This window comes from Triturus cristatus, chromosome 9, assembly GCF_964204655.1.
Source record: "Triturus cristatus chromosome 9, aTriCri1.1, whole genome shotgun sequence".
In the NCBI taxonomy this organism is placed as follows: Eukaryota; Metazoa; Chordata; class Amphibia; order Caudata; family Salamandridae; genus Triturus; species Triturus cristatus.
In genome coordinates this window covers 1,214,462,940-1,214,485,234 of record NC_140592.1, presented here as the reverse complement: position 1 = coordinate 1,214,485,234, position 22,295 = coordinate 1,214,462,940, and the positions used below count along the sequence as shown (strand labels likewise).

The window sequence follows — 22,295 nt, the reverse complement described above, 5'->3', positions numbered from 1 at the left end:
TTGTCAGCAAGCCTTTGAGAGATTGAAGAAAGCCATGTGCGAGGCCCCGGTCTTAAGGGCCCCAGACTTTTCCAAGGAGTTCATTGTCCAGACAGATGCATCAGAACATGGCATTGGGGCAGTGTTATCGCAACTCAACGAAGAGGGTCTGGATCAACCCGTGGTCTTCCTATCCCGGAGACTACTTCCCAGGGAACAGAAGTGGAGTGCAATAGAGCGTGAAGCCTTTGCAGTGGTATGGGCTCTGAAGAAGTTGCGGCCATACCTGTTTGGCTCGCACTTCCTAGTTCAGACCGACCACAGACCCCTTCGTTGGCTGATGCAAATGAAGGGGGAGAATCCCAAGTTGTTGAGGTGGTCTATTTCCCTACAGGGGATGGACTTTCAGGTGGAACATCGGCCTGGAGTGGACCACGCCAATGCAGACGGTCTCTCAAGGTATTTCCGCCTTAGTGATGAGAACTCCCAAGGGGTTGGGTAGCTCTCCCCACTTTCAGCTGGGGGGGACGCGTGTTAGACCTGTCAGCCCTTTGGGTGGTCCCTCCTCATCATTATTTATTTTGTCCCACTTTTGCCTCAAACCCTGTTTGAATTTTTCCTTTTTGGGAACCACCAGACTTTTTAGTGTTGCTGCAGATTCAGGGAGCCATTTTACCTACCCCTGAAACTTCTGTCTGAGGGCCTGAAGCACAAAATGGTGGCCACCTGTGACATCACCAGCATCCACTGGAACCTACCAGCACCTTCCAGAACATTCCAGAACTCTGTGACAGTTGGAGGCGGTTTGGAATGTTGGGGAGTTAAGAGAGAGAGTTGGCAGTTGGAGCTGGCAGTTGGCACCTGACTGGTGAAGAGAGAGCAGCACAACAGTGAAGGAGGAAGGAGTGAAGCAGCAGGGGTGGAAACTTGTGCCTGGAGTGGGGTCCATAAACCCACCCTTGATACTTGTCCCTACTGATGGATCCCAGCCTGTAGCCCTGTGTGGGAAGAAGCCAGAAAAACTCATCCTAAGGACCTGGACAGCAGGAACAGGCCTTAGAAGCAGAAAGCAGCAAGATCCTGACCTGGAAACTGGTTTCCCTGGAGTCCGGCGTCGAGTAGCCTAAGACCTGGAGCCCGAGGTGGAGAAGCGGCGCTGACTGAAGAAGCAGACGTCGTACCCGGAGCCGCCTGAGGTCGTGAGAGGGCGCCGACGGAGGTCGTGAGGAATACCAAAGGTCGAGGAGGAAGTTAACCGAGGTCGAGTGAGCGGCGTCATCGGAGGAGTGAAGTCCGCCCCCCGGAGTCGTCGGAGACCGAGGTGAAGTGTACCGGAGGTCGGGAGTGAGGATCGCACTCCGGAGTCGCCCGGAACCTGAGAGGAGGAGCACCGGAGGTCGGGGGTGAGGATCGCACCCCGGAGTCGCCGGAAGTCGACATCGAGGCCAGGCCGGCCGACGTCATCGAAGCCGAGAGCGCCATCGGACCGGAGCCGCCCGAAGTAGACATCGAGTAGAGACTGCCCGACGCCGTCGAATCGGAGGTCGAGATCGAACCGAGGCCGCCGACATCGGACCGGAACCGCCTACCGGCGTCGTCAAAGAACTGACATTGTGCCGAGGCCGCCGAGATCGAACCGGAACCGCCTCACGGCATCGACACGACTCCAGCGGCGTCGGAGCATCAGAAAAAGGGCAGTAAGTGGAGTAGAGGGCGCCTAAGGCCCTGTGGAGACCTGAGAGACTGCTCTAAGGGGCTAGGGAGGTGCTGGAACCAACCTGACTGTGCCAGGGGTGAATTGGGACTAACCTAGAGAGGTTGTGTGGAGAGAGAAAGCCAGGGCATTGGTATTCCCCCCTTGATCTACCTCAGTTTAGGCCTCAGCCTTGTCCCAGCCAGGGAGTAGAACCCCTCAAGCCTTCCACAACCCTACAAGCTGTGCCTGGGCCAAATCAGCCCTTAAGAATTGAAAAGTGATCTGATTACATGAGTGTTGCTGTATACTTTTAATTATTTATTGAGGGCACTGTATTTATTGTGTTAACCTATTTATTGCTTCACTATATTTATTGGTCTACAGGACTGGTTGGTGTACAATATTTATTGGTACAGTATTCATGCCTCAGAATATTTAATTGCCTGTATTACCTGCACTTCTATTTATGTCCCTTGTATTTATGATCACCCCTATTTATTGAATCTCCAGACAGTATTTATTTGACCTGCACTATTTAAATTTGTATATTGTGATTGTCTTATTTATTTTTCCAATCAGCAACTGAGAGAAAAAGATAAAGAAGATATTTTCATAATTTTTACGGTGTAGAGTCGTTTTTGGAACGGATGCACGCATGGTTATTGTTTGGGTATGTTGTATGCTTAGCACGGAGCCTGATTCCTGACCACTCGAGCCAAGCTACCACAGTGTGTCCGGAAGACCACCACCACCCCTTCTAGTGTGGGAGTGGTTTTCCAACACCTATGGATGAACTGGTCAGGGATTTTTGCCAACGCTTCTCAGCCTCTCCCACTCATTCCGTGTCTAGTTTTGAAGCTCAGGCAAACATCCTTCACACTGATTCTAGTAGCTCCCACATGGGTCAGTCAACCATGGTACACCACCCTGTTGGAGCTCTCAGTTCCATATTAAAGGCTGCATCTCACTTCCAGGCTCCTTACGCAGAACCAGGAGAAATATGACCTCCAAATCCAAAAGAACTAAACTGAGCGAACTGGATCCTGAAGACATAGTTTGGTTATTTTAAATCTACCACCAGACTGTATGACTATTCTAAATGAGACCAGAAAGCCTACTACCAGAGCTTGTCATGCAGCAAAGTGGAAAAGATGACTTGTCTACTGTAATAACAAATTTAGTCCTCTAGATGCTTCTATACAAAGTATCTAATACGCTTACAGCAAACTGGACTGGCTTATACATCTATACGTTTGCACCTTGCAGCGGTAGCTGCGTATTTGCAGAACAGGCAGCATTTATCACTATTGAAAATTCCAGTGATACTAATCAGTTGAGTTATCAGTGTTTTTTCCTCAACCTGATTCTATAGCAGCATGAGCTCTTCCCACGCTTGATGTCAAGAGCTTTATTGTACTACATAGATAATGCCAAAGATGTTAATAAAACTGTTTGCATTTGCTTCACCTCACAAAGGCAATCCCATCTCTAAATGTGGCATTTCAAGATGGATTGTTAAATGCATGTAAACATGCTTTGCCAAAACTAAAAACTTTATACATACCCCCTAGAGCGCATTCCACTTGCAAAATAGGGGCTACTTGTGAGAAAGTGCCATCTTTCTTGCATGGTATGCCCCCACTTTTTGCTAAATTGCTGAATGTACTTCGATTGAGTGTACCCTGGGTTCCTGCCAATCAGGTGCCCAGGGCCTATGTTCCTTCCTTAAACCACACAAACTCCAAATTGGCAAACCCTAGCCACATGTCAGCCCCTAGTAAATGGTACCCTAGGTACCCAGGGCCTTGTGACCAGGGAAGGCCTCTAAGGGCTGCAGCACTCATTGTGCCACCCTCAGAGGCCCTGTACCCTTACACCCACACACTGCCCTTGCAGGCTGAGTGTCTGGGTGCAGGACAAAACAAAGAGTCGACATGGCACACATCACTGTGTACCATGCCCATCACCTACACTGCCAAGGCATATGCCAGCCACCCCTCTAGCTGGGTGCATTACGCCTATGGTGTGGGCACAGGAGCAGGAGCCCTGTGCCCCTACAGTACCCGGGTCCATTCCTGGGCACTGTAAGTGCAGTGCTGTCATTTAAGGATACATGGTGCTGAGAGCTTGTCAAACACGAGCTCCACAGCACCATACTGGCAACACTGAAGCCTGGGAAGTTTGGTATCAAACTTCTCAGCACATTGAACCCACACTGATGCCAGTGTGGGATTTAATGTACTAAGCACCCCAGAGGGCATCTTAGAAGATGCCCCCTTACAGCTAACTTGCAATCCACGTCTGCTCTGAGGCTGCCCCGGCTGCCACACAGCAGACACGTTGCTGGACCCCTGGGTGGGAGAGCCCCTGCTCTCCCGGGCCTGCAACAATGCACATCCTGGGTGAGGTGAGAAATCTCCTCCCCCAGGATGAGCAAAGGGAAGCTTCAAAGGCATGCCGCCAGTTGGAGTTTCCCCAGGCCACTGCAACCCCCCACTCTGGCGGGAAGCTTGGCCGGAAACCCCATACAAGGACAGGGGATGTGCCAGCCTGCCCACCCCACCCCTCAGGTGGGGGAGGCGAGGTGAAGCACATCTCCGGGCTCTCGCCATCTTGAAGATGGGAGGCCCTACCCTATCAGGATTAGGCTACTGCCCCCCTCCCACAGGAGAGAGGCAGGATAGGGGGTGTACCCACCCCAGGACAAGGACCCATTGGTCCCTGGCCTTCACCTACCTGTAACGCCCCTAAATCTAGTATTTAGGGGCCCCCTGAACCTTCCTTCCCGAGATTCCAGATAGAAAAACGACAAGAAGAGCAAGAAGAACAAAGACCTGCCCTGCAGCTGCTAAAAAGAGAAGAAGACACCAACTGCTTTGGCCCCAGCCCCACCGGCCTGTCGACTCTCGAACCTGCACCAGCGCGGCATCCCACGTGGCCAGCAACCTCACCAACCCCGGAGGACCTGGCTACCCTTTAGCTCTAAGCCCCTGGGACTCCCACGAGTAGAGGCTCTACTCAAGAAACCTACTTGCTATCCCTGGCACCAGCCCGGGACCGCGGACCCAACACACTCTGCACCAGCCAAGCCTGGCCAGTGCCGGAGTGGACAAAGACCCTGAGGACGACCCCACGGCGACTGTGACCCCGAGTCCGGCACCCAAGGACCCCCCTCGACATCCCGGAAGAAGCCTGCAGCCTCAGAACCAAGTGCCACCCCAGCCGCGACCAACCAGAGGGTAAGATTCCCGACGTCAAAAGGCACCCCTGCACCCGGCGCCCTGCGACCCCCTGTGCCCAATCCCGGGGTACCCACCTAACCTACAACTACCCAACTTACCTCTCGACGTGGTGGTGGCACCTGAAACATCCTCGTCCCCGAGCCTGCAGCCTCTTTCCAAACCGGAACATTCCCATTGATTTCCATTGAGCGCCCTAAGGCTCAAAAGCACCCTGCACCCAGCCGCCCGAGTGGCCCTGGCAGTGCCCTCTCTACTCTAACCTACTTCCCCACTTGCCCTGAGTAAGTGACCAGGAGCCCAGCTCCCACAGCCGCGTGGCTTGCCAGACAGCAGCCACCAACCAAGGCCCCCCTATCCCTCATAGGATAACATTGGGCCCAACTCTCTCTGCACCCGGCCGTCCTGAAACCGCTGAGGGTGAACCAACTGTGCTTACCTGACACTGGGGGACCCCTGAGTCCATGCCCGGAATTTCAACATTACCAGTCGAGTACTTACCCTTAAACCGCTAACTTCATTTTCCTCATAGGGTAACATTGACTGGCTTTTTCTTCAAAAATCTTCTAAGTGTGAACTTTTCAAAACTGCAAAAATTCACCAAAAATCAGCCAAGTGACAAAAACGAATTTACTCACCTGCTCCTAGGTGAGCTCCCAGTGCTGGATCTTGGTGCCCAGCCCTGACTCTGAAAAGTGTTCACAACTATACTTACTTCTAACTCATTTTTCTCCCATAGGAAACCATTGTCTGCTTTTCTGTGAAATTTCTTCTAAGTGTCTACTTTTGCAAATTTGAAATATTCTTTTAAAATCGTACCATTTCTGCAAACGAAATTACTTACCTGCTTTCGATAAGGACCCCAGTCCTGGGTCTAGGCACCCAGTCCTGGATTACTAAAGTAACGATAAAGTACTCTACCTGCAATTTGAATTTCTTGCCATAGAGATCCATTGAATGTTTTCTGTGAAATATTTTCTAAGTGCTAACTTTTGAAATAGCTAAATATTATCTAAAAATTCTTACAGTTATTAAGTCGACTTTCCTCACTTGATTCTGAATACTGACCCCAGGCTGGTTCTAGGATCCAGACCTGGAATTCCAAAAGTAATCTGAAAAGTAATTTATTACAAATAACCTGAATTTACCATTGAGCTCAATGCATTGTTATGTTTAGGAAATAGGATTGTTTATTGCAACCAACTGTGACTGTTTTACAAATTTATTGCTTGAAACAAAAGTATTTATATTCAACCTCTCATTCTGAGAAAGTATATTTTTATCCCCTTGTGGTTCTAAAAATAAAACAAGCATATATTTTATATATACAAATCATTGGCCTAGAGTTCAGTTATTGAGTGTGTGAAACCATTTGCTGACTGAGTGTGTACAATAAATGCTTTACACTGTCCTCTGGTACTGCCTTACTGCTCGACCAAGCTACCACTTTTGAGAGTAAGGTCATACCTAACTTTGACCTCTATCAGCCTCTGGGGGACTGTGGACTCTGTACACCCTGTACCTATTAGGGAACAGTATATACAGAGCCACTTTCTCACATTGGTGGATCAGCGGTGGGATACAAACTTGCATTTGTTGGACTACTTGGTTACCATCTGATCACACGACAGAACTCTTAAAAATTGCCTTTAGAATTCTGATTGGTTTTTCCAAAATTACTAAAAGTCTTGCTAGGGCCTTGCTTAAGTCCCATTAGAATTTTAGAAAAATAAAAGTCACTATAGTCAGGGTAGAGGGTTAGAACTGTCAGGTTAGAATGTCTCAAACAAACCCAGCTATTAGTGATAATAATAACATGGACCTGGTGGAGGAGCTCGACCTCACACCTTACTTACACTTGTCTTTCAAGGAATTGAGGTCCTTATGTAAACTCAAAAATTTACAAATGGGTCAGCATCCATCCAAACAAAGGCTCCAGGAGCTCCTGGCTGAGTATGCTAAAGACCACCCATCTGAACATGGTGATGGCCAGTCAGATGAGGAAAGGGAAACAGGGGAGGAGGACAGCAACCTCCCCATACTATTCCCTAGGGAGGAGATGGCACCCATACCCTCCAACTCAAGACATAGCATCTGGGCACCTAGAGACCACACAGGTGGCTCTGGTCCCAGAGACAACACTGGGGGACCCCCCAGTGAAGAGGACAGCCTTGTGAGGCTGGCCAAAAGAATAGATCTAGAGTCCAGGCTGCTGGCTCTAGAAAAGGAAAGGAGAGAGATGGGTTTAGCACCCATCAATGGTGGCAGCAACAATAAAAACAAGGATAGGGAGGAAACTTCTGACCTTAAAATCCCCAAAGGGATTGTCCCTAAATTTGAGGAAGGTGATGATATCACCAAATGGTTCACAGCCTTTGAGAGGGCTTGTGATATCAGGAAAGTAAAGAAACCTCTCTGGGGGGCACTCCTGTGGGAACTGTTCTCTGGTAACTGCAGGGACAGGCTTCTGACCCTCTCTGGGCCAGAAGCAGGATCCTATGACCTCATGAAGAAAGCTCTGATTGAGGGATTTGGATTCACCACTGAGGAGTATAGAATTAGGTTCAGGGGGGCTCACAAAACCCAGACCCAGTCCTGGATTGATTTTGTAGATTTCTCAGTGAAGACACTGGATGGTTGGTTAGCTGGACATGGTGTGCAGGATTTTACTGGATTGTACAATTTATTCATGAAGGAACATATTTTGAGTAACTGCACAAATGAAAAGTTGCATCAGCATTTGGTAGACCTAGGTCTAATTTCTCCCCAAGAATTGGGAAAGAAGGCGGACCACTGGGTCAAGACTAGGGTGACCAAGACAACCACTGGGGGTGACCAAAAGAAGGTGGTCACAAAACCTCCCCAGGGGAAAGGTGGTGAGAATCCCCAAGATAAAAAGTCTGAGTCTTCCAAAGGGCCCCAAAAACCTGTTCAGGTGGGTGGGACCCAAACTACTCCCTATGTGCCCCAACCATATAGGGGGAAGAACTTTGATCCCTTAAAGGCCTTTTGTAATACCTGTAAGAAGCAGGGACACCTAACTGTATCTTGCCCCCAAAACAAAGCCCCTAAGGCACCCAGTACAGCCACTCCTGGGGCAGCAAGTATACAAATGGGATCAGAGGTGTACCCTGAGCAAATCTGGGAACACACTGAAGCAAGTTTAGTCTCCTTGGGAGAAGTGGAGTTTGCCACTGTGGCTGTGTGGCCCCCCAACTTGAAGAAATACTTACAGTACCCCTGGGTGAATGGAACTAGGGTAGAAGCTCTGAGGGATACAGGTGCCAGTGTCACTATGGTGAAAGACACACTGGTTTCCCCTGAGCAATACTTGATTGGGAAGTCTTACCCAGTCACCAACGCTGACAGTGTCACCACTAGTCATCCCATGGCCATGGTAACATTAGGCTGGGGGGGGGTTACTGGCCTGAAACAGGTAGTGGTCTCTCCAAAGTTGCCAGCTGCATGTCTGCTTGGAAATGATCTGGAAACCTCAGCCTGGGCTGAGGTTGAGTTAAAGGCCCATGCAGCCATGCTGGGCATCCCTGAATTGGTGTGTGTGCAAACCAGAGCACAGAGCAAGAGGAGGGGTGAAAAAGTAGGTTTGGAGCCTGGAATAATGGCCCAACCAACCAAGAGGAAGGACAAGAAGACTGGGGGACCAGCTTCTGTACAGCCCAACACTCAGAACCCCTCTCCCCCTGGAGAGGATGTAGATACCTCTGAGGGAACTGAGTCCATGGAGCTTGACCCTTACCAGGTTGAACTCTTGGGCCCAGGGGGACCCTCTAGGGAAGAGCTGTGCCAGGGTCAGCGAGACTGTCCCACTCTTGAAAGCCTGAGACAACAAGCTGCTTCAGAAGCCAGGGGAGATGTCAGTGGTACCCACAGAGCTTATTGGGAAGAGGGATTACTGTATGCTGAGGCAAGAGACCCCACTCCTGGAGCCACCAGGAGGGTGGTAGTGCCACAGAAGTACAGGGAGTTCCTCCTAACTTTGGCTCATGACATCCCCCTAGCTGGACATCTGGGGCAATCCAAAACTTGGGAAAGGTTAGTGAGTCACTTTTACTGGCCCCAGATGCACCAAAAGGTGAAGGAGTTTGTCAGCTCCTGTGTTACCTGTCAGGCCAGTGGCAAGACAGGTGGCCACCCAAAGGCCCCCCTCATTCCACTACCAGTGGTGGGGGTCCCCTTTGAAAGGGTAGGCGTGGACATTGTGGGTCCACTCGAACCTCCCACAGCCTCAGGGAACAAATTCATTCTAGTAGTAGTGGATCATGCTACTAGGTACCCTGAAGCAATTCCACTTAGGACTACTACAGCTCCTGCAGTAGCCAAGGCCCTCCTGGGTGTCTTCACCAGGGTGGGTTTTCCTAAGGAGGTGGTTTCAGACAGAGGTTCCAACTTCATGTCTGCTTACCTAACACACATGTGGAAAGAGTGTGGAGTGCAGTACAAGTTTACTACACCCTACCACCCACAAACCAATGGCCTTGTTGAGAGGTTCAACAAGACATTGAAAGGTATGATCATGGGACTCCCTGAGAAACTCAAAAGGAGGTGGGATGTCCTATTACCATGCTTGCTTTTCGCCTACAGGGAAGTGCCACAGAAGGGAGTAGGTTTCTCACCCTTTGAACTTCTGTTTGGTCATCCTGTAAGGGGACCACTGTGTCTTGTAAAGGAGGGCTGGGAGAGGCCTCTTCAAGAACCCAAACAGGACATAGTGGACTATGTGCTTGGCCTAAGGTCCAGAATGGCTGAGTATATGGAAAAAGCATCCAAGAACCTTGAGGCCAGCCAGGAGCTCCAGAAGCACTGGTATGACCAAAAAGCTGCACTGGTTGAATTTCAACCAGGGCAACAGGTGTGGGTTTTGGAGCCAGTGGCACCAAGGGCTCTCCAAGACAAATGGAGTGGCCCTTACCCTATCCTAGAGAGAAAGAGTGAGGTCACCTATCTAGTTGACCTGGGCACTAGCAGGACACCCAAAAGGGTCATCCATGTGAACCGCCTTAAACTCTACAATGATAGGGCTGACATCACCATGCTGATGGTGACTGATGAAGAACAGGAAGCAGAGAGTGAGCCACTCCCTGACCTCCTATCCTACAGCCCAAAAGATGGGTCAGTAGATGGTGTGATTTTTTCAGACACCCTCTCTGCCCAACAGCAGACTGACTGCAAGCAAGTCTTGCAACAATATGCTAGCCTCTTTTCCCTGACCCCTGGTCTGACAAGCTGGTGTACCCATGATGTGGACACTGGTGACAGTGCACCTGTCAAGAACAAAATCTATCGACAGTCAGATCAAGTCAAGGAAAGCATCAAAGCTGAGGTCAGCAAGATGCTGGAGTTAGGGGTCATTGAGCCTTCAGAGAGCCCCTGGGCTAGCCCAGTGGTTCTGGTCCCCAAACCTCATCAACAGGGTGAAAAGAGAGAGATGAGGTTCTGTGTGGACTATAGAGGGCTCAACTCTGTCACCAAGACAGATGCTCACCCTATCCCAAGAGCAGATGAACTGATAGACAAATTGGGGGCTGCCAAATTTCTCAGTACCTTTGACTTAACTGCAGGGTACTGGCAGATTGGCATGGCCCCAGGAGCAAAAGAAAAGACAGCATTCTCCACCCCTGATGGGCATTATCAGTTTACTGTGATGCCCTTTGGGTTAAAGAATGCCCCTGCCACCTTCCAGAGGTTGGTGAACCACGTCCTGGCTGGGTTGGAGTCCTTTAGTGCAGCTTATCTGGATGATATTGCTGTCTTTAGCTCCACCTGGCAGGATCACCTGATCCACCTTGGGAAGGTTTTAGAGGCTCTGCAGAGTGCAGGTCTCACTATCAAGGCATCCAAATGCCAGATAGGGCAGGGCACTGTGGTGTACTTGGGCCACCTTGTAGGTGGAGGCCAGGTACAGCCCTTACAACCCAAAATCCAGGCCATCATGGACTGGATAGCTCCAACAACCCAGACCCAAGTCAGGGCATTCCTTGGCTTGACTGGGTACTACAGGAGGTTTGTGAAGGGGTATGGGTCCATTGTGACCCCCCTCACAGAACTCACCTCCAAGAAAATGCCCAAGAAAGTTAACTGGACAGTTAGTTGTCAAAAGGCTTTTGACACCCTAAAAGAAGCAATGTGCTCAGCACCAATTCTAAAAGCTCCAGATTATGCCAAGCAGTTCATAGTGCAGACTGATGCCTCTGAGCTAGGGATAGGAGCGGTCCTATCCCAGACCAATGATGAAGGCCAAGACCAACCTGTTGCTTTTATAAGCAGAAGACTACTCCCTAGAGAGCAGCGTTGGAGTGCCATTGAGAGGGAGGCCTTTGCTGTGGTTTGGTCCCTGAAAAAGCTGAGGCCATACTTGTTTGGCACTCACTTCCTAGTTCAAACTGACCACAGACCTCTCAGATGGCTAATGCAGATGAAAGGGGAAAATCCAAAACTACTGAGGTGGTCCATCTCCCTACAGGGAATGGACTTTGAAGTGGAACACAGACCAGGGACTGCCCATGCCAATGCAGATGGACTTTCCAGGTTCTTCCACTTAGACAATGAAGACTCCATAGGACAAGGTTAGTCTCATCACCTTTCGTTTGGGGGGGGGTTGTGTGAGAAAGTGCCATCTTTCTTGCATGGTATGCCCCCACTTTTTGCTAAATTGCTGAATGTACTTCGATTGAGTGTACCCTGGGTTCCTGCCAATCAGGTGCCCAGGGCCTATGTTCCTTCCTTAAACCACACAAACTCCAAATTGGCAAACCCTAGCCACATGTCAGCCCCTAGTAAATGGTACCCTAGGTACCCAGGGCCTTGTGACCAGGGAAGGCCTCTAAGGGCTGCAGCACTCATTGTGCCACCCTCAGAGGCCCTGTACCCTTACACCCACACACTGCCCTTGCAGGCTGAGTGTCTGGGTGCAGGACAAAACAAAGAGTCGACATGGCACACATCACTGTGTACCATGCCCATCACCTACACTGCCAAGGCATATGCCAGCCACCCCTCTAGCTGGGTGCATTACGCCTATGGTGTGGGCACAGGAGCAGGAGCCCTGTGCCCCTACAGTACCCGGGTCCATTCCTGGGCACTGTAAGTGCAGTGCTGTCATTTAAGGATACATGGTGCTGAGAGCTTGTCAAACACGAGCTCCACAGCACCATACTGGCAACACTGAAGCCTGGGAAGTTTGGTATCAAACTTCTCAGCACATTGAACCCACACTGATGCCAGTGTGGGATTTAATGTACTAAGCACCCCAGAGGGCATCTTAGAAGATGCCCCCTTACAGCTAACTTGCAATCCACGTCTGCTCTGAGGCTGCCCCGGCTGCCACACAGCAGACACGTTGCTGGACCCCTGGGTGGGAGAGCCCCTGCTCTCCCGGGCCTGCAACAATGCACATCCTGGGTGAGGTGAGAAATCTCCTCCCCCAGGATGAGCAAAGGGAAGCTTCAAAGGCATGCCGCCAGTTGGAGTTTCCCCAGGCCACTGCAACCCCCCACTCTGGCGGGAAGCTTGGCCGGAAACCCCATACAAGGACAGGGGATGTGCCAGCCTGCCCACCCCACCCCTCAGGTGGGGGAGGCGAGGTGAAGCACATCTCCGGGCTCTCGCCATCTTGAAGATGGGAGGCCCTACCCTATCAGGATTAGGCTACTGCCCCCCTCCCACAGGAGAGAGGCAGGATAGGGGGTGTACCCACCCCAGGACAAGGACCCATTGGTCCCTGGCCTTCACCTACCTGTAACGCCCCTAAATCTAGTATTTAGGGCCCCCCTGAACCTTCCTTCCCGAGATTCCAGATAGAAAAACGACAAGAAGAGCAAGAAGAACAAAGACCTGCCCTGCAGCTGCTAAAAAGAGAAGAAGACACCAACTGCTTTGGCCCCAGCCCCACCGGCCTGTCGACTCTCGAACCTGCACCAGCGCGGCATCCCACGTGGCCAGCAACCTCACCAACCCCGGAGGACCTGGCTACCCTTTAGCTCTAAGCCCCTGGGACTCCCACGAGTAGAGGCTCTACTCAAGAAACCTACTTGCTATCCCTGGCACCAGCCCGGGACCGCGGACCCAACACACTCTGCACCAGCCAAGCCTGGCCAGTGCCGGAGTGGACAAAGACCCTGAGGACGACCCCACGGCGACTGTGACCCCGAGTCCGGCACCCAAGGACCCCCCTCGACATCCCGGAAGAAGCCTGCAGCCTCAGAACCAAGTGCCACCCCAGCCGCGACCAACCAGAGGGTAAGATTCCCGACGTCAAAAGGCACCCCTGCACCCGGCGCCCTGCGACCCCCTGTGCCCAATCCCGGGGTACCCACCTAACCTACAACTACCCAACTTACCTCTCGACGTGGTGGTGGCACCTGAAACATCCTCGTCCCCGAGCCTGCAGCCTCTTTCCAAACCGGAACATTCCCATTGATTTCCATTGAGCGCCCTAAGGCTCAAAAGCACCCTGCACCCAGCCGCCCGAGTGGCCCTGGCAGTGCCCTCTCTACTCTAACCTACTTCCCCACTTGCCCTGAGTAAGTGACCAGGAGCCCAGCTCCCACAGCCGCGTGGCTTGCCAGACAGCAGCCACCAACCAAGGCCCCCCTATCCCTCATAGGATAACATTGGGCCCAACTCTCTCTGCACCCGGCCGTCCTGAAACCGCTGAGGGTGAACCAACTGTGCTTACCTGACACTGGGGGACCCCTGAGTCCATGCCCGGAATTTCAACATTACCAGTCGAGTACTTACCCTTAAACCGCTAACTTCATTTTCCTCATAGGGTAACATTGACTGGCTTTTTCTTCAAAAATCTTCTAAGTGTGAACTTTTCAAAACTGCAAAAATTCACCAAAAATCAGCCAAGTGACAAAAACGAATTTACTCACCTGCTCCTAGGTGAGCTCCCAGTGCTGGATCTTGGTGCCCAGCCCTGACTCTGAAAAGTGTTCACAACTATACTTACTTCTAACTCATTTTTCTCCCATAGGAAACCATTGTCTGCTTTTCTGTGAAATTTCTTCTAAGTGTCTACTTTTGCAAATTTGAAATATTCTTTTAAAATCGTACCATTTCTGCAAACGAAATTACTTACCTGCTTTCGATAAGGACCCCAGTCCTGGGTCTAGGCACCCAGTCCTGGATTACTAAAGTAACGATAAAGTACTCTACCTGCAATTTGAATTTCTTGCCATAGAGATCCATTGAATGTTTTCTGTGAAATATTTTCTAAGTGCTAACTTTTGAAATAGCTAAATATTATCTAAAAATTCTTACAGTTATTAAGTCGACTTTCCTCACTTGATTCTGAATACTGACCCCAGGCTGGTTCTAGGATCCAGACCTGGAATTCCAAAAGTAATCTGAAAAGTAATTTATTACAAATAACCTGAATTTACCATTGAGCTCAATGCATTGTTATGTTTAGGAAATAGGATTGTTTATTGCAACCAACTGTGACTGTTTTACAAATTTATTGCTTGAAACAAAAGTATTTATATTCAACCTCTCATTCTGAGAAAGTATATTTTTATCCCCTTGTGGTTCTAAAAATAAAACAAGCATATATTTTATATATACAAATCATTGGCCTAGAGTTCAGTTATTGAGTGTGTGAAACCATTTGCTGACTGAGTGTGTACAATAAATGCTTTACACTGTCCTCTGGTACTGCCTTACTGCTCGACCAAGCTACCACTTTTGAGAGTAAGGTCATACCTAACTTTGACCTCTATCAGCCTCTGGGGGACTGTGGACTCTGTACACCCTGTACCTATTAGGGAACAGTATATACAGAGCCACTTTCTCACATTGGTGGATCAGCGGTGGGATACAAACTTGCATTTGTTGGACTACTTGGTTACCATCTGATCACACGACAGAACTCTTAAAAATTGCCTTTAGAATTCTGATTGGTTTTTCCAAAATTACTAAAAGTCTTGCTAGGGCCTTGCTTAAGTCCCATTAGAATTTTAGAAAAATAAAAGTCACTATAGTCAGGGTAGAGGGTTAGAACTGTCAGGTTAGAATGTCTCAAACAAACCCAGCTATTAGTGATAATAATAACATGGACCTGGTGGAGGAGCTCGACCTCACACCTTACTTACACTTGTCTTTCAAGGAATTGAGGTCCTTATGTAAACTCAAAAATTTACAAATGGGTCAGCATCCATCCAAACAAAGGCTCCAGGAGCTCCTGGCTGAGTATGCTAAAGACCACCCATCTGAACATGGTGATGGCCAGTCAGATGAGGAAAGGGAAACAGGGGAGGAGGACAGCAACCTCCCCATACTATTCCCTAGGGAGGAGATGGCACCCATACCCTCCAACTCAAGACATAGCATCTGGGCACCTAGAGACCACACAGGTGGCTCTGGTCCCAGAGACAACACTGGGGGACCCCCCAGTGAAGAGGACAGCCTTGTGAGGCTGGCCAAAAGAATAGATCTAGAGTCCAGGCTGCTGGCTCTAGGAAAGGAGAGAGATGGGTTTAGCACCCATCAATGGTGGCAGCAACAATAAAAACAAGGATAGGGAGGAAACTTCTGACCTTAAAATCCCCAAAGGGATTGTCCCTAAATTTGAGGAAGGTGATGATATCACCAAATGGTTCACAGCCTTTGAGAGGGCTTGTGATATCAGGAAAGTAAAGAAACCTCTCTGGGGGGCACTCCTGTGGGAACTGTTCTCTGGTAACTGCAGGGACAGGCTTCTGACCCTCTCTGGGCCAGAAGCAGGATCCTATGACCTCATGAAGAAAGCTCTGATTGAGGGATTTGGATTCACCACTGAGGAGTATAGAATTAGGTTCAGGGGGGCTCACAAAACCCAGACCCAGTCCTGGATTGATTTTGTAGATTTCTCAGTGAAGACACTGGATGGTTGGTTAGCTGGACATGGTGTGCAGGATTTTACTGGATTGTACAATTTATTCATGAAGGAACATATTTTGAGTAACTGCACAAATGAAAAGTTGCATCAGCATTTGGTAGACCTAGGTCTAATTTCTCCCCAAGAATTGGGAAAGAAGGCGGACCACTGGGTCAAGACTAGGGTGACCAAGACAACCACTGGGGGTGACCAAAAGAAGGTGGTCACAAAACCTCCCCAGGGGAAAGGTGGTGAGAATCCCCAAGATAAAAAGTCTGAGTCTTCCAAAGGGCCCCAAAAACCTGTTCAGGTGGGTGGGACCCAAACTACTCCCTATGTGCCCCAACCATATAGGGGGAAGAACTTTGATCCCTTAAAGGCCTTTTGTAATACCTGTAAGAAGCAGGGACACCTAACTGTATCTTGCCCCCAAAACAAAGCCCCTAAGGCACCCAGTACAGCCACTCCTGGGGCAGCAAGTATACAAATGGGATCAGAGGTGTACCCTGAGCAAATCTGGGAACACACTGAAGCAAGTTTAGTCTCCTTGGGAGAAGTGGAGTTTGCCACTGTGGCTGTGTGGCCCCCCAACTTGAAGAAATACTTACAGTACCCCTGGGTGAATGGAACTAGGGTAGAAGCTCTGAGGGATACAGGTGCCAGTGTCACTATGGTGAAAGACACACTGGTTTCCCCTGAGCAATACTTGATTGGGAAGTCTTACCCAGTCACCAACGCTGACAGTGTCACCACTAGTCATCCCATGGCCATGGTAACATTAGGCTGGGGGGGGGTTACTGGCCTGAAACAGGTAGTGGTCTCTCCAAAGTTGCCAGCTGCATGTCTGCTTGGAAATGATCTGGAAACCTCAGCCTGGGCTGAGGTTGAGTTAAAGGCCCATGCAGCCATGCTGGGCATCCCTGAATTGGTGTGTGTGCAAACCAGAGCACAGAGCAAGAGGAGGGGTGAAAAAGTAGGTTTGGAGCCTGGAATAATGGCCCAACCAACCAAGAGGAAGGACAAGAAGACTGGGGGACCAGCTTCTGTACAGCCCAACACTCAGAACCCCTCTCCCCCTGGAGAGGATGTAGATACCTCTGAGGGAACTGAGTCCATGGAGCTTGACCCTTACCAGGTTGAACTCTTGGGCCCAGGGGGACCCTCTAGGGAAGAGCTGTGCCAGGGTCAGCGAGACTGTCCCACTCTTGAAAGCCTGAGACAACAAGCTGCTTCAGAAGCCAGGGGAGATGTCAGTGGTACCCACAGAGCTTATTGGGAAGAGGGATTACTGTATGCTGAGGCAAGAGACCCCACTCCTGGAGCCACCAGGAGGGTGGTAGTGCCACAGAAGTACAGGGAGTTCCTCCTAACTTTGGCTCATGACATCCCCCTAGCTGGACATCTGGGGCAATCCAAAACTTGGGAAAGGTTAGTGAGTCACTTTTACTGGCCCCAGATGCACCAAAAGGTGAAGGAGTTTGTCAGCTCCTGTGTTACCTGTCAGGCCAGTGGCAAGACAGGTGGCCACCCAAAGGCCCCCCTCATTCCACTACCAGTGGTGGGGGTCCCCTTTGAAAGGGTAGGCGTGGACATTGTGGGTCCACTCGAACCTCCCACAGCCTCAGGGAACAAATTCATTCTAGTAGTAGTGGATCATGCTACTAGGTACCCTGAAGCAATTCCACTTAGGACTACTACAGCTCCTGCAGTAGCCAAGGCCCTCCTGGGTGTCTTCACCAGGGTGGGTTTTCCTAAGGAGGTGGTTTCAGACAGAGGTTCCAACTTCATGTCTGCTTACCTAACACACATGTGGAAAGAGTGTGGAGTGCAGTACAAGTTTACTACACCCTACCACCCACAAACCAATGGCCTTGTTGAGAGGTTCAACAAGACATTGAAAGGTATGATCATGGGACTCCCTGAGAAACTCAAAAGGAGGTGGGATGTCCTATTACCATGCTTGCTTTTCGCCTACAGGGAAGTGCCACAGAAGGGAGTAGGTTTCTCACCCTTTGAACTTCTGTTTGGTCATCCTGTAAGGGGACCACTGTGTCTTGTAAAGGAGGGCTGGGAGAGGCCTCTTCAAGAACCCAAACAGGACATAGTGGACTATGTGCTTGGCCTAAGGTCCAGAATGGCTGAGTATATGGAAAAAGCATCCAAGAACCTTGAGGCCAGCCAGGAGCTCCAGAAGCACTGGTATGACCAAAAAGCTGCACTGGTTGAATTTCAACCAGGGCAACAGGTGTGGGTTTTGGAGCCAGTGGCACCAAGGGCTCTCCAAGACAAATGGAGTGGCCCTTACCCTATCCTAGAGAGAAAGAGTGAGGTCACCTATCTAGTTGACCTGGGCACTAGCAGGACACCCAAAAGGGTCATCCATGTGAACCGCCTTAAACTCTACAATGATAGGGCTGACATCACCATGCTGATGGTGACTGATGAAGAACAGGAAGCAGAGAGTGAGCCACTCCCTGACCTCCTATCCTACAGCCCAAAAGATGGGTCAGTAGATGGTGTGATTTTTTCAGACACCCTCTCTGCCCAACAGCAGACTGACTGCAAGCAAGTCTTGCAACAATATGCTAGCCTCTTTTCCCTGACCCCTGGTCTGACAAGCTGGTGTACCCATGATGTGGACACTGGTGACAGTGCACCTGTCAAGAACAAAATCTATCGACAGTCAGATCAAGTCAAGGAAAGCATCAAAGCTGAGGTCAGCAAGATGCTGGAGTTAGGGGTCATTGAGCCTTCAGAGAGCCCCTGGGCTAGCCCAGTGGTTCTGGTCCCCAAACCTCATCAACAGGGTGAAAAGAGAGAGATGAGGTTCTGTGTGGACTATAGAGGGCTCAACTCTGTCACCAAGACAGATGCTCACCCTATCCCAAGAGCAGATGAACTGATAGACAAATTGGGGGCTGCCAAATTTCTCAGTACCTTTGACTTAACTGCAGGGTACTGGCAGATTGGCATGGCCCCAGGAGCAAAAGAAAAGACAGCATTCTCCACCCCTGATGGGCATTATCAGTTTACTGTGATGCCCTTTGGGTTAAAGAATGCCCCTGCCACCTTCCAGAGGTTGGTGAACCACGTCCTGGCTGGGTTGGAGTCCTTTAGTGCAGCTTATCTGGATGATATTGCTGTCTTTAGCTCCACCTGGCAGGATCACCTGATCCACCTTGGGAAGGTTTTAGAGGCTCTGCAGAGTGCAGGTCTCACTATCAAGGCATCCAAATGCCAGATAGGGCAGGGCACTGTGGTGTACTTGGGCCACCTTGTAGGTGGAGGCCAGGTACAGCCCTTACAACCCAAAATCCAGGCCATCATGGACTGGATAGCTCCAACAACCCAGACCCAAGTCAGGGCATTCCTTGGCTTGACTGGGTACTACAGGAGGTTTGTGAAGGGGTATGGGTCCATTGTGACCCCCCTCACAGAACTCACCTCCAAGAAAATGCCCAAGAAAGTTAACTGGACAGTTAGTTGTCAAAAGGCTTTTGACACCCTAAAAGAAGCAATGTGCTCAGCACCAATTCTAAAAGCTCCAGATTATGCCAAGCAGTTCATAGTGCAGACTGATGCCTCTGAGCTAGGGATAGGAGCGGTCCTATCCCAGACCAATGATGAAGGCCAAGACCAACCTGTTGCTTTTATAAGCAGAAGACTACTCCCTAGAGAGCAGCGTTGGAGTGCCATTGAGAGGGAGGCCTTTGCTGTGGTTTGGTCCCTGAAAAAGCTGAGGCCATACTTGTTTGGCACTCACTTCCTAGTTCAAACTGACCACAGACCTCTCAGATGGCTAATGCAGATGAAAGGGGAAAATCCAAAACTACTGAGGTGGTCCATCTCCCTACAGGGAATGGACTTTGAAGTGGAACACAGACCAGGGACTGCCCATGCCAATGCAGATGGACTTTCCAGGTTCTTCCACTTAGACAATGAAGACTCCATAGGACAAGGTTAGTCTCATCACCTTTCGTTTGGGGGGGGGTTGTGTGAGAAAGTGCCATCTTTCTTGCATGGTATGCCCCCACTTTTTGCTAAATTGCTGAATGTACTTCGATTGAGTGTACCCTGGGTTCCTGCCAATCAGGTGCCCAGGGCCTATGTTCCTTCCTTAAACCACACAAACTCCAAATTGGCAAACCCTAGCCACATGTCAGCCCCTAGTAAATGGTACCCTAGGTACCCAGGGCCTTGTGACCAGGGAAGGCCTCTAAGGGCTGCAGCACTCATTGTGCCACCCTCAGAGGCCCTGTACCCTTACACCCACACACTGCCCTTGCAGGCTGAGTGTCTGGGTGCAGGACAAAACAAAGAGTCGACATGGCACACATCACTGTGTACCATGCCCATCACCTACACTGCCAAGGCATATGCCAGCCACCCCTCTAGCTGGGTGCATTACGCCTATGGTGTGGGCACAGGAGCAGGAGCCCTGTGCCCCTACAGTACCCGGGTCCATTCCTGGGCACTGTAAGTGCAGTGCTGTCATTTAAGGATACATGGTGCTGAGAGCTTGTCAAACACGAGCTCCACAGCACCATACTGGCAACACTGAAGCCTGGGAAGTTTGGTATCAAACTTCTCAGCACATTGAACCCACACTGATGCCAGTGTGGGATTTAATGTACTAAGCACCCCAGAGGGCATCTTAGAAGATGCCCCCTTACAGCTAACTTGCAATCCACGTCTGCTCTGAGGCTGCCCCGGCTGCCACACAGCAGACACGTTGCTGGACCCCTGGGTGGGAGAGCCCCTGCTCTCCCGGGCCTGCAACAATGCACATCCTGGGTGAGGTGAGAAATCTCCTCCCCCAGGATGAGCAAAGGGAAGCTTCAAAGGCATGCCGCCAGTTGGAGTTTCCCCAGGCCACTGCAACCCCCCACTCTGGCGGGAAGCTTGGCCGGAAACCCCATACAAGGACAGGGGATGTGCCAGCCTGCCCACCCCACCCCTCAGGTGGGGGAGGCGAGGTGAAGCACATCTCCGGGCTCTCGCCATCTTGAAGATGGGAGGCCCTACCCTATCAGGATTAGGCTACTGCCCCCCTCCCACAGGAGAGAGGCAGGATAGGGGGTGTACCCACCCCAGGACAAGGACCCATTGGTCCCTGGCCTTCACCTACCTGTAACGCCCCTAAATCTAGTATTTAGGGGCCCCCTGAACCTTCCTTCCCGAGATTCCAGATAGAAAAACGACAAGAAGAGCAAGAAGAACAAAGACCTGCCCTGCAGCTGCTAAAAAGAGAAGAAGACACCAACTGCTTTGGCCCCAGCCCCACCGGCCTGTCGACTCTCGAACCTGCACCAGCGCGGCATCCCACGTGGCCAGCAACCTCACCAACCCCGGAGGACCTGGCTACCCTTTAGCTCTAAGCCCCTGGGACTCCCACGAGTAGAGGCTCTACTCAAGAAACCTACTTGCTATCCCTGGCACCAGCCCGGGACCGCGGACCCAACACACTCTGCACCAGCCAAGCCTGGCCAGTGCCGGAGTGGACAAAGACCCTGAGGACGACCCCACGGCGACTGTGACCCCGAGTCCGGCACCCAAGGACCCCCCTCGACATCCCGGAAGAAGCCTGCAGCCTCAGAACCAAGTGCCACCCCAGCCGCGACCAACCAGAGGGTAAGATTCCCGACGTCAAAAGGCACCCCTGCACCCGGCGCCCTGCGACCCCCTGTGCCCAATCCCGGGGTACCCACCTAACCTACAACTACCCAACTTACCTCTCGACGTGGTGGTGGCACCTGAAACATCCTCGTCCCCGAGCCTGCAGCCTCTTTCCAAACCGGAACATTCCCATTGATTTCCATTGAGCGCCCTAAGGCTCAAAAGCACCCTGCACCCAGCCGCCCGAGTGGCCCTGGCAGTGCCCTCTCTACTCTAACCTACTTCCCCACTTGCCCTGAGTAAGTGACCAGGAGCCCAGCTCCCACAGCCGCGTGGCTTGCCAGACAGCAGCCACCAACCAAGGCCCCCCTATCCCTCATAGGATAACATTGGGCCCAACTCTCTCTGCACCCGGCCGTCCTGAAACCGCTGAGGGTGAACCAACTGTGCTTACCTGACACTGGGGGACCCCTGAGTCCATGCCCGGAATTTCAACATTACCAGTCGAGTACTTACCCTTAAACCGCTAACTTCATTTTCCTCATAGGGTAACATTGACTGGCTTTTTCTTCAAAAATCTTCTAAGTGTGAACTTTTCAAAACTGCAAAAATTCACCAAAAATCAGCCAAGTGACAAAAACGAATTTACTCACCTGCTCCTAGGTGAGCTCCCAGTGCTGGATCTTGGTGCCCAGCCCTGACTCTGAAAAGTGTTCACAACTATACTTACTTCTAACTCATTTTTCTCCCATAGGAAACCATTGTCTGCTTTTCTGTGAAATTTCTTCTAAGTGTCTACTTTTGCAAATTTGAAATATTCTTTTAAAATCGTACCATTTCTGCAAACGAAATTACTTACCTGCTTTCGATAAGGACCCCAGTCCTGGGT

General features: G+C 50.7%; 2 protein-coding genes across 17 annotated transcripts in view; both read left to right on the top strand.

Annotated features, from left to right (window-relative positions):
* The window catches only part of RBM25 (RNA binding motif protein 25), a 341,694-nt gene that overhangs the window by 50,495 nt on the left and 268,904 nt on the right, over positions 1-22,295 (top strand). The window lies entirely within an intron of this gene.
* LOC146799649 (uncharacterized) overlaps positions 5,365-22,295 on the top strand; it is a 175,574-nt gene continuing 158,643 nt past the window's right edge. The window contains exon 1 of the mRNA XM_085627271.1: positions 5,365-6,477. The gene's annotated coding sequence lies outside the window, so the exon portion shown is untranslated. The remainder of the gene's footprint in view (positions 6,478-22,295) is intronic.